Raw genomic sequence first — 8,897 nt, forward strand, 5'->3', positions numbered from 1 at the left:
GTTATACCATCTGGGCTTGTGTAAGTACACTCTGATGTTCACACAATGACGAAATCGCCTAACCACAGGTTACTCGGAAAGTATTCCTGTCGTTAAGCAACACATGACTGTTCCCTAGAGGTGGCAGAGAGGCCTGAAGTAGGAGGAGAAAGTGGAGAAAGCTCGTGCACTCAGAGGCCTAGCAGGAGGCGGAGATGCTGGCTCCCTCATGGAGATGCAGGAGCCGAGTTGAGGGCATTGCTGAAAGGCTGAGAAGGGCTGTTTGTTATCTGGCTCCTCCTGTTCTCAAAGACAGTGCAGAAGATCATGATTCTTAGGGTGGGGTTCTTGATATTTTGCCTAGTTGGCCTCTTGGTTCCAAAGAGGAATTGATGATCTCACTGGGGCCTGCTAGAGTGGATTAGAACTAGGAAAGGGATTGACAGCCCCAATTCAAATGGTCTCACAAAGCTTTAACTCTCATCAGAATGTTGAATTGTCATCTCTGTCTTTTGTCACTACGTACAACTGAGAGCCACTTTGAACCAGGAAGTGGACATCTATCATTAGTGGAAAAGTGTCCAAAGAAGTGAATTGGTGAAAGAGAAGCCTCTTGAACACGAATATTTCACTCCTATCCCAGCACTCTTTTGTACTTCTAACTTAAACTTTGAATTTGAGTGTGCTGCAAACCATGGATCTGAAATCCAGTGTCATCTCAGGTTCTTGCTTTCCAGCCTGGGAGGAATTTCCCCAATGTCCCAGCACGCCCCGCGTTTCACTCCTCACTCGGGCTGTAGCTTTCCAGGAGCTCTATTGCTTCCTCTTATTTCTTCCCTGTTTTTACAAACGCAGTGACACAATGACTCTCCCTTGCCTTTTATGAAACCACATAAAGTCATAACAAGCAAATGATAATACTCCAGCATGGCCATTAGAGTTATTCTCTTTCTGTTGTCTTGGGAGAGGGTTTAGTGGAATTTGTCTCAAACTTACTGCATTTCTAGTTGGACCTATGTAATCACTAGCTATTTCCTCTTTTTCTTTTGGTCTTATCACTATGAAGGTAAGTAGTTCCTGAACCTTAATAAGAGATTTGATGGGTAAGGAGGATGAAATGAGATGAAGATTTAAAAAAAAGGATTCCTCTTTTAAACAAGAACAAAATGAATTCTCTTCAGAGAGGAATGCCCCTTGATGCTCATGATTACGAAACAGAATGTGATTTGATTTCATTTTAAAAACAATTTGAAGCATTGAAATTAAGTTTTCACTAAGTTGGACTTAGATAAAAGTTGGTTTTGGTCGATTCACTGTATATGAAAAAGAAGATGAATTCATCATAAGTAGCATTTGCAAAAGACAAATAGCTTTAAGATTTGTTTCAAATGTAAAACACAACCTCAAAGGACAAAGGAAAATTAAAATTTGCCAAAGCTCACCAAAAAGTCCCTCAAGTACACATGTTTATAGCCTCACTTTTTCTCATCATTAGTATTGAGCCTACAGACATACATGCTTTGGTATCACCTTTTTTTCATTTTCTTTTGTTAATTAATATGTATTTATATTTATGTTTATAAAATTTATATTTATAAAATTTATTTTTATGGCCATTACAAGTTTACAGAAAAATTGAGCAGGAAGAAAATAGAGTTCCCATATTTCCCCCACCCATGACCGCCACATACATGGTTTTCCCTGTTATTAACATCTGTGGTATATTTGCTACAATTGATGAACCAATATTGATATATTATTATTAATTAAAGTTCATAGTTCATGTTAGGGTTCCCCTTTTTTTTATACAATTCTATGGCTTTTGACAAATGCATAATATCCTGTATCCACCATTACAGTATCATACAGAATAGTTTCACCATCCTAAAAGTCCCACCTATTCATCCTTCTTTCCTTTTCCCTGAATCCCTGGCAACTATTAGTGTTTTTACTATCTCTATGGTTTTGCCTTTTACTCCCCAGAATGTTATATGATTGGAATGATATAGAACACAGCTTTTTCAGACTGGCTTATTTCACGTAGCAATACACATTTAAGGTCTTTTCATGGTTTGGTAGCTCATTTCTTATCATTGCTGAATAATATTCCATTTTATGAATGTACCACATCTTATTTATCCATTCACCTATTGATGGACAGCTTGGTTACTTCCAATTTTTGACAATTATGAATAAAATTGCTATAAATATTTATGTGCAGGTTTTTGTGTGGACATAAGTTTTCAACTCATTTGAGTAAATACAAAGGAGCACAATTGCTGGATCATGTGGTAAGACTGTTTAGCTTTGTAACGAACTGCCAAGCCGTCTTCCAAAGTGGCTGTACCATTTTGCATTCCTGCCAGCAACAAATGAGAGTTCCTGTTGTTCCGCATTCTCTTCAGCATTTGATGTTGTCAGGGTTTTGGATTTTTTCAGTTCTCATTGGTATATCGTGGAGTCTCACTGATGTTTTAATTTGCAATTTTCTAATGGCATAAGATGTTGAGCATCTTTCTATGTACTTATTTGCCATCTGTGTATCTTCTTTAGTAACGTGTCTGTTCAGAGCTCTTGCCCATTTTTAAGTGGGGTTGTTTGTTTTCTTGTTATTGAGTTTTAAGAATTTTCTATAACTTTTGGATGTAGTTTCTTTACCAGATGTTTGTTTTTCAAATATTTTCTTCCTGTCTGTAACTTGTCTTTTCATTCTCTTAAGAGATTGTCTTTTTAAAAAGAGGTGTATTATACAAATAAGCAGTTTCCTTGGTTTCCTGGGAGTGCTGTTACAATGTTATGAAAGAGGAAGACAGGGAAATTTCGTTTTAGTAAGAAAAGTTAAATTCTCTTAACTGAAAACTTAAAAAGAATTATCGCAGGGACCAGGAAGAACATTATCTGAATAATCAAATTTTGTGGATAAAGTGAACATCACAGGGATGTTTGGTGCCTTTTAAGTAGTAGCCCCATACTAGTGGGACATGTATGTTCTTCCACAGAACTAGTCCTCATGATTTTTCATCCAGAAACTTCTACCTTGCACTTCACTCCATTCCTTTGATAACCTTCTCTCTTAACTTATTGACCTTTCACCATTTACATATCTGTCTAAACCCCTTACATTTAATGCTCAGTGTGCACTACTGAATCATGAGCTTGGATTTCTTATCAAATGGGTTGAACCTCAGCTCTCAGCTCCATAACTTACAAGCTGTGTGACTTTAGGAAGTTGGTAACTTCCTACAGCCTATTTCCTTGTGTCCCTATCTCACAGATTTATTGAGAAGATTGAATAACACATGTAAAACATTCAGCATTGTGCCTGGTGCTGGTGCTCAGCAAATGTTTGATTTCTTATCATTCTTTTTATTTATTCTGTAGGTTCTCCCTACCTTTACAGTCTATGACCCCTTTTTGACTACCAGTTTTCCTTGTTTGCGGCTAAATATTTCTCCAAATAGCATTGTGAGCAATAACGCCCTTCCTTCCTGCCACTGGATTCCTCTCTTTTAAGTGTCCTGTGGTCAACCCCCATGTGGTCTGTTCTGGTCTCATGGTAAAGCCGCCACACAGACACAGTTAATTGAAGTTGTTTCTTGGACCTGCAGCTTCCCTTTCTCCTTTAGCTGTTGCTAATTCTAGCTTTCCTCCCCTTTGTAGAGGCACTGAAGTCAGTTATATTAATAAGTATTTAGTGATGAACTACTATGTCCTTGGCATTTGACACGTTTGAGGGACTCACACACAGTAAAAGACACGATTCTTCTCTTCAAATTGATTATCTTCCTGGGGAGACAAGAAATATACACAAAACAGACCCCAAGGTTAGACAGACTGTGTCTAAACGTTAGGTACACTCAGAATGTGAGCTGGTGGTTTCATAGGATTCACTGGAATGTCATGCAAGTGACAACTGCCCAGGTTTAGGCCCCACACTCTGACTAAGAGGGACACCTCCTGACTAAAGGAGTTAAGAGAAATGAGCACAGGGTTAGTGGTGAGGGGCAACAAAGAGAGTGAATGGCGTTGGTGGTTGGGGATCACTGGAGGATCATAGAAAGCAGCTGCTCTGGGGAGTGGGGGAGAACATGACCATGAGACATAGGCTCCTAGAACAGGAGAACTTCCTCTTTCTCTCCTCCCCACTTTCTTCATGTCCATTTACTGTTAGTTTTATGGGCATAGACATATGTCTAGTGAGAACTGTGATTTGCAGGACTTTTCTTATGAAATAAAATTATTCATCTAAATGTCAGGTTTTGCCATTGTTGTTAATTCAACATTTATTTAAAAAAAATACTTTACCTTGGTGCAAAGAGGATTTAAGAAAGTTTACAGGGGCCGGCCCCGTGTCCGTATGATTAAGTTCGTGAGCTCTGCTTTGGCGACCCAGGGTTTTACTGGTTTGGATCCTGGGCGCAGACATGGCACTACTCATCAGGCCATGCTGAGGTGGCATCCCACATGCCACAACCAGAAGGACTCACAACTGAAATATACAACTATGTGCTGGGGGGATTTGGGGAAAAAAAGCAGGAAAAAAAAGAAGATTGGCAACAGTTGTTATCTCAGGTGCCAATCTTGGGGAATCTTGGGGAAAAAAAAAGAAAGTTTACAGAGCTTAAAAAATGAGAAAGAAAAAGTAAATGAATAAGACAAATGAGGCGTTGTGAAATTAATGGTGGGAACATCAGATAGAGCCAGGAGTAAAATTAGAACACAGAATTCAAGCTATGGAGTTCACGACATTTGTTGGAGGTGGGCCTGTCTAGGAACCAATAAGAGAAGCAAACATGATTGTTTACAAAGCCTCCAGGATTCCTTAGGTAACGATCAAGCCATGGTACAGGAGAAAAGTAACCATTCCTGATACAAAGGGCATGGAAAGTTTTACCCTCAGGGTCTTCATAGATCAAAGATTCAGAATTTAAAAACTTGAGTTCGACTTTTGTATGAACTTTATTGTAGGAAGGAAGGAGGAGAATGTTTGCTAACCAGAAACTATTGTGCTCAATTTCCTTCAACAAAATTATAGGGTTTGTTTTCCACTTGAGTATATCCAAGACCCATCCAAAGTTTCTTCATGATCTTCAGGAGAGGAGGAGGCCTCATGACACTCAGAAAGGGAAGATGACGCATCTTGTCAATCTCAAAAATAATTCCCTCTCCTCCTGCACCTTTGGTTATGGACTAAATTATTTCCTCCCCCAAATTTACATGTTAAAGTCCTAATGCCCTGCACCTCAGGATGTGATATATTTGGAGACAGGGACTTTAAGGGGTGATTAAGTCAAAATGAAGTCACTGGGGTCATCCCTAATCTAATGGGACTGATGTCCTGAAAAGAGGAGATTGGGACACACAGAGGACACCCATCACATACACACAGAGAGAGATGACCACGTGAGGACATGGCAAGAAGCTGGCCATCTGCAAGCCAAGAGAGAGAAGCCTGAGAAGAAACCAAACCTGACAAAACCTTAGTCTTGGTCTTTTAGCCTCCAGAGCTCTGAAAACATAAATTTCTGTTATGTAAGCCACCCAGTTGGTGGTTCTTTGTTACGTCAGCCCTAGCAGACAAATACACCTCCCAAGGGGTCTTACATGCCACTGCAAGATTCCCTTTGCTTAAGTTTACTTTTATCTTGTCAATACTCTCTTAACTCAAGCTTTAAACTTCTTATTGTGATACTCATGACCTTAAAAAATCTGGCCCCAATCTACCTTTTGCCACTTACCCACACTACATAAACCTCCTCTAGCAAAGTTGCTCAAGACATCACCTTTGGGTGTGCTTTGTACTATACATATTCGTGTCTTTGCTCATTCTACCCAAAACATTGCAATTTCCATCCTTTGAAATCTTACACACTTTTCAGTGTTCATCTCAAATACCCACTCATCTCCAAAGCCTTTGGTTATCTTAACTAGCATTTCTTCCTCTTCTGAATTCTTACGTTTTGTCATGATTTATTCACAAGTCTTATTCCTCTTGTTTGAGAGTAAGGTCCTAGAAGGCACAAATCATATTTTTATATCTATATATGAAGTTCCTAGCATAACACCTTCTAAAGAGAAGGTGCTTTGTTCATTAATTTATTCATCCATGCGTTGCTATTAGTCACATAAGGTATTAATTTGTAGGGGATACAACAGAGAACAAAACAAGTGTGGCCTCTGCCCCATGGAGCTTACATTCCATTGGAGGTGCAGATAAATGAGTAATCAAGTAGTTACAGGTTACCAGTAGTGCCTCAATGCAGAATTATGTTGTGACCTATTTCAGAGTGCATACTCAAAGAGGGCCTATGGAGGAGATGCCATTGAAGCTAAGACGTGTAAAGTAAGAAGAAACCATCTCCATGAAGAGGGATAAGCAAGTGGTAGGTTCCTGAGGCAGGGATGAGTTCCATGTGCTCCAACTAGTATACTTAGGGCCCAGTGAGCAAGAAGGAGGGAGTAGGAGGTGAGCTCAGGGAGGAAGGCGAGGACCAGGTTCCTGCAGGGCCTTGGAAAAGAGTTTGGGTTTTATTGGGAATTCCACAAAGAATTTTGAGCAGGGAGGTGTCATTTTTTAAAAAATCTCTCTGCTATGGAGAGAATAAATGGTAAGGGTGAGAGCATGGAGATGCATCAGGAGGCTATGGTGATATCCCAGTTGGAAGCGGTGAGTCGTGAACAAGAGTGGCGGCAGTGAAGAAAGAGAGAAGTGGGTGGAACATGATATTCTGGAGGTGGAACTTACAGATGGACGTGATGTGGGGAAAGAGAAGAAGAAAGACTAGCCCCAGATTTCTGTTTCTATTAACAATGCTTTTCCTTTTTTATTTTTTAATTGTAAAGTAGGACCTGATCATTAAAAACAATCTTATACAACACTCACGCACACAAATGCACCCACATGAGCACTGAAGTATATATATGTGTATATGTATATATATCCAACTACTAAATATATATTCAATTATTAAACAGATTATCCCTGACAAGCAGAATTTAGTGAAGTTGAGAGCTTTCCTTTTTTGCGGTGTGTGTGTGAGAGTGTGTGTAGTGAAAAAGAAAAAGCATGTTACTTGAAATAAAACCAACTATAGCCATTTCTGTCTTCCCTGGGCATAGCATAAATCCATCTTAAGTCAACAGTGTTTTGCTAAGAAAAATCACCTTGGTGGGTCCTTTTGGTGAATGTCCTGGGGAGAGAGCGGGAAACAAAGGAGAGGTGAATTACCCTGGAAAACAGTGAAAGGACTACATGGCTACATGGGTAGCTTGGGAGAGAGGTTCAGAAAATGAAAGATGGGGGAACATCCGTGGAGGGGCATCCAATAGGGGGCCTGAGGAAATCCTTGGTGGGCGGCCCATCATCTGTGGTGGAGGTGTTCATTTAACTTTAGGATGGCGATGACTAATATTTCTACAATTCCCTCAGCTTTGCTGTACACCTTCCTAAGTTTTCATTAAGCTTTTGTTACACACAACAGCTTTAAGCTAGTGGTGGTTTAGGAAGTAAAAACACGAAGATTGACATTTCGTGCGGGCAAGGTGGTGTTGGAAGAGGAGAGCAGGCCCAAGAGTTGAAAGTCAGGTAGTAGTCATAGAGAAAAAGGCTGAAGAGTGGACTAAAGGAGGGGAAATGGACGTCGTTCTCTTTCCCTGTCCTATGCGTGAGGAATTCCCTCAGTTTGGAACTTGGGTACTTTCTGCCATTTTATTTGAGTAGTTAAAAAACTTTTGTTCCAAAAGGCTGGAGTGCTGAGGGATATACAGGCAGAAGAATCCGATTGTGTGCGTGCGCAATATATGAACCACGTTCAGCTGTAGATAATTGTATCGACAGCTGAGAAATACTGGAGATGCATGAGAAGGCTTTATCTATATCTATATAGCTATAGCTGAACACATTTCTGGAACATTCCCCTATAGGTTTCTAGAGGTAGAATAAAATTCTTATGAGAAATTTCTGGGCTGTGAGTCACAGTTCTTTCATTACTTAGAGTGCATCGGCATCCTTGGCAAGGTATGGCAATGCCGGTAGGGGGCAAGGAATCTCTGAAATTTCAGGGTCTTGTATGCTCCATAGATAAGAGTTGGCAAAATTGTTAGATGACTTTTAAATTTAGCTTTTTCAATTATAACAACTTCTGCATTTAATTATTCTGTGTTTGAAAGGTCACTAGAAACCAAGAGTTTAAAAAAATAGTTGTTGAAACTGGAAAAAAAAGTTTAATCAATTTCCATTCAAACCAAGATCCCTTCTTGCATTTTTTTTCCTTTGGGGAGGTTATGGGGCAGAAAGAGGTTGTGGGGAACAAGTGGTTATTGTTTTTGTGAAACTCTTTGGTTTTGACTCTGACCTTTATCTTATAGTAGAAGGTAGAGTATTCTGTATTAAATGGAAGAAACCTGTGGTGAGGGAGTAGAGAAACTGTAATTGGGGAAGCTGAAATATGGCCTACCAGAGACCCCATGTTGTCTAGGGAGAATTACTTAGCAATGGATAAACTCTAAGCTGCACACCAGGGTGCCTTGCAGGTGAATTCCAAAGATCAACAGTCCAGGGATGTTTTGTAAGCTTGAGAAATCTGCTTGTCTTACCACCTTTGATCAATACCATGCTCTCTCCTCCTAGTTATATCCATAACTCCTCTTGCTTTCCATTTGGTTTAGGAAAATATTGACATATTCAGAAGTCTTCCCAAAAAACCAAAAAAAAAAAAAAAACAACAACAACAACAACAAAAAACTTCAGGGTTACTCAAGTTCATCTGCAGCCACATCCTTCCAAAAATGCCTATTTCTCTAAGAAGACCTACATCTTAAGAAGGTAGGAGGAATAAAGGAAGAGAGGTGAATGGTTTTAGATTGAGTTCACCCTTTAGTATTCCCCAGGTTTATAATATGCATATATTGTAAAAGTG

This window comes from Equus quagga, chromosome 13 (assembly GCF_021613505.1).
Source record: "Equus quagga isolate Etosha38 chromosome 13, UCLA_HA_Equagga_1.0, whole genome shotgun sequence".
Classification (NCBI taxonomy): Eukaryota; Metazoa; Chordata; class Mammalia; order Perissodactyla; family Equidae; genus Equus; species Equus quagga.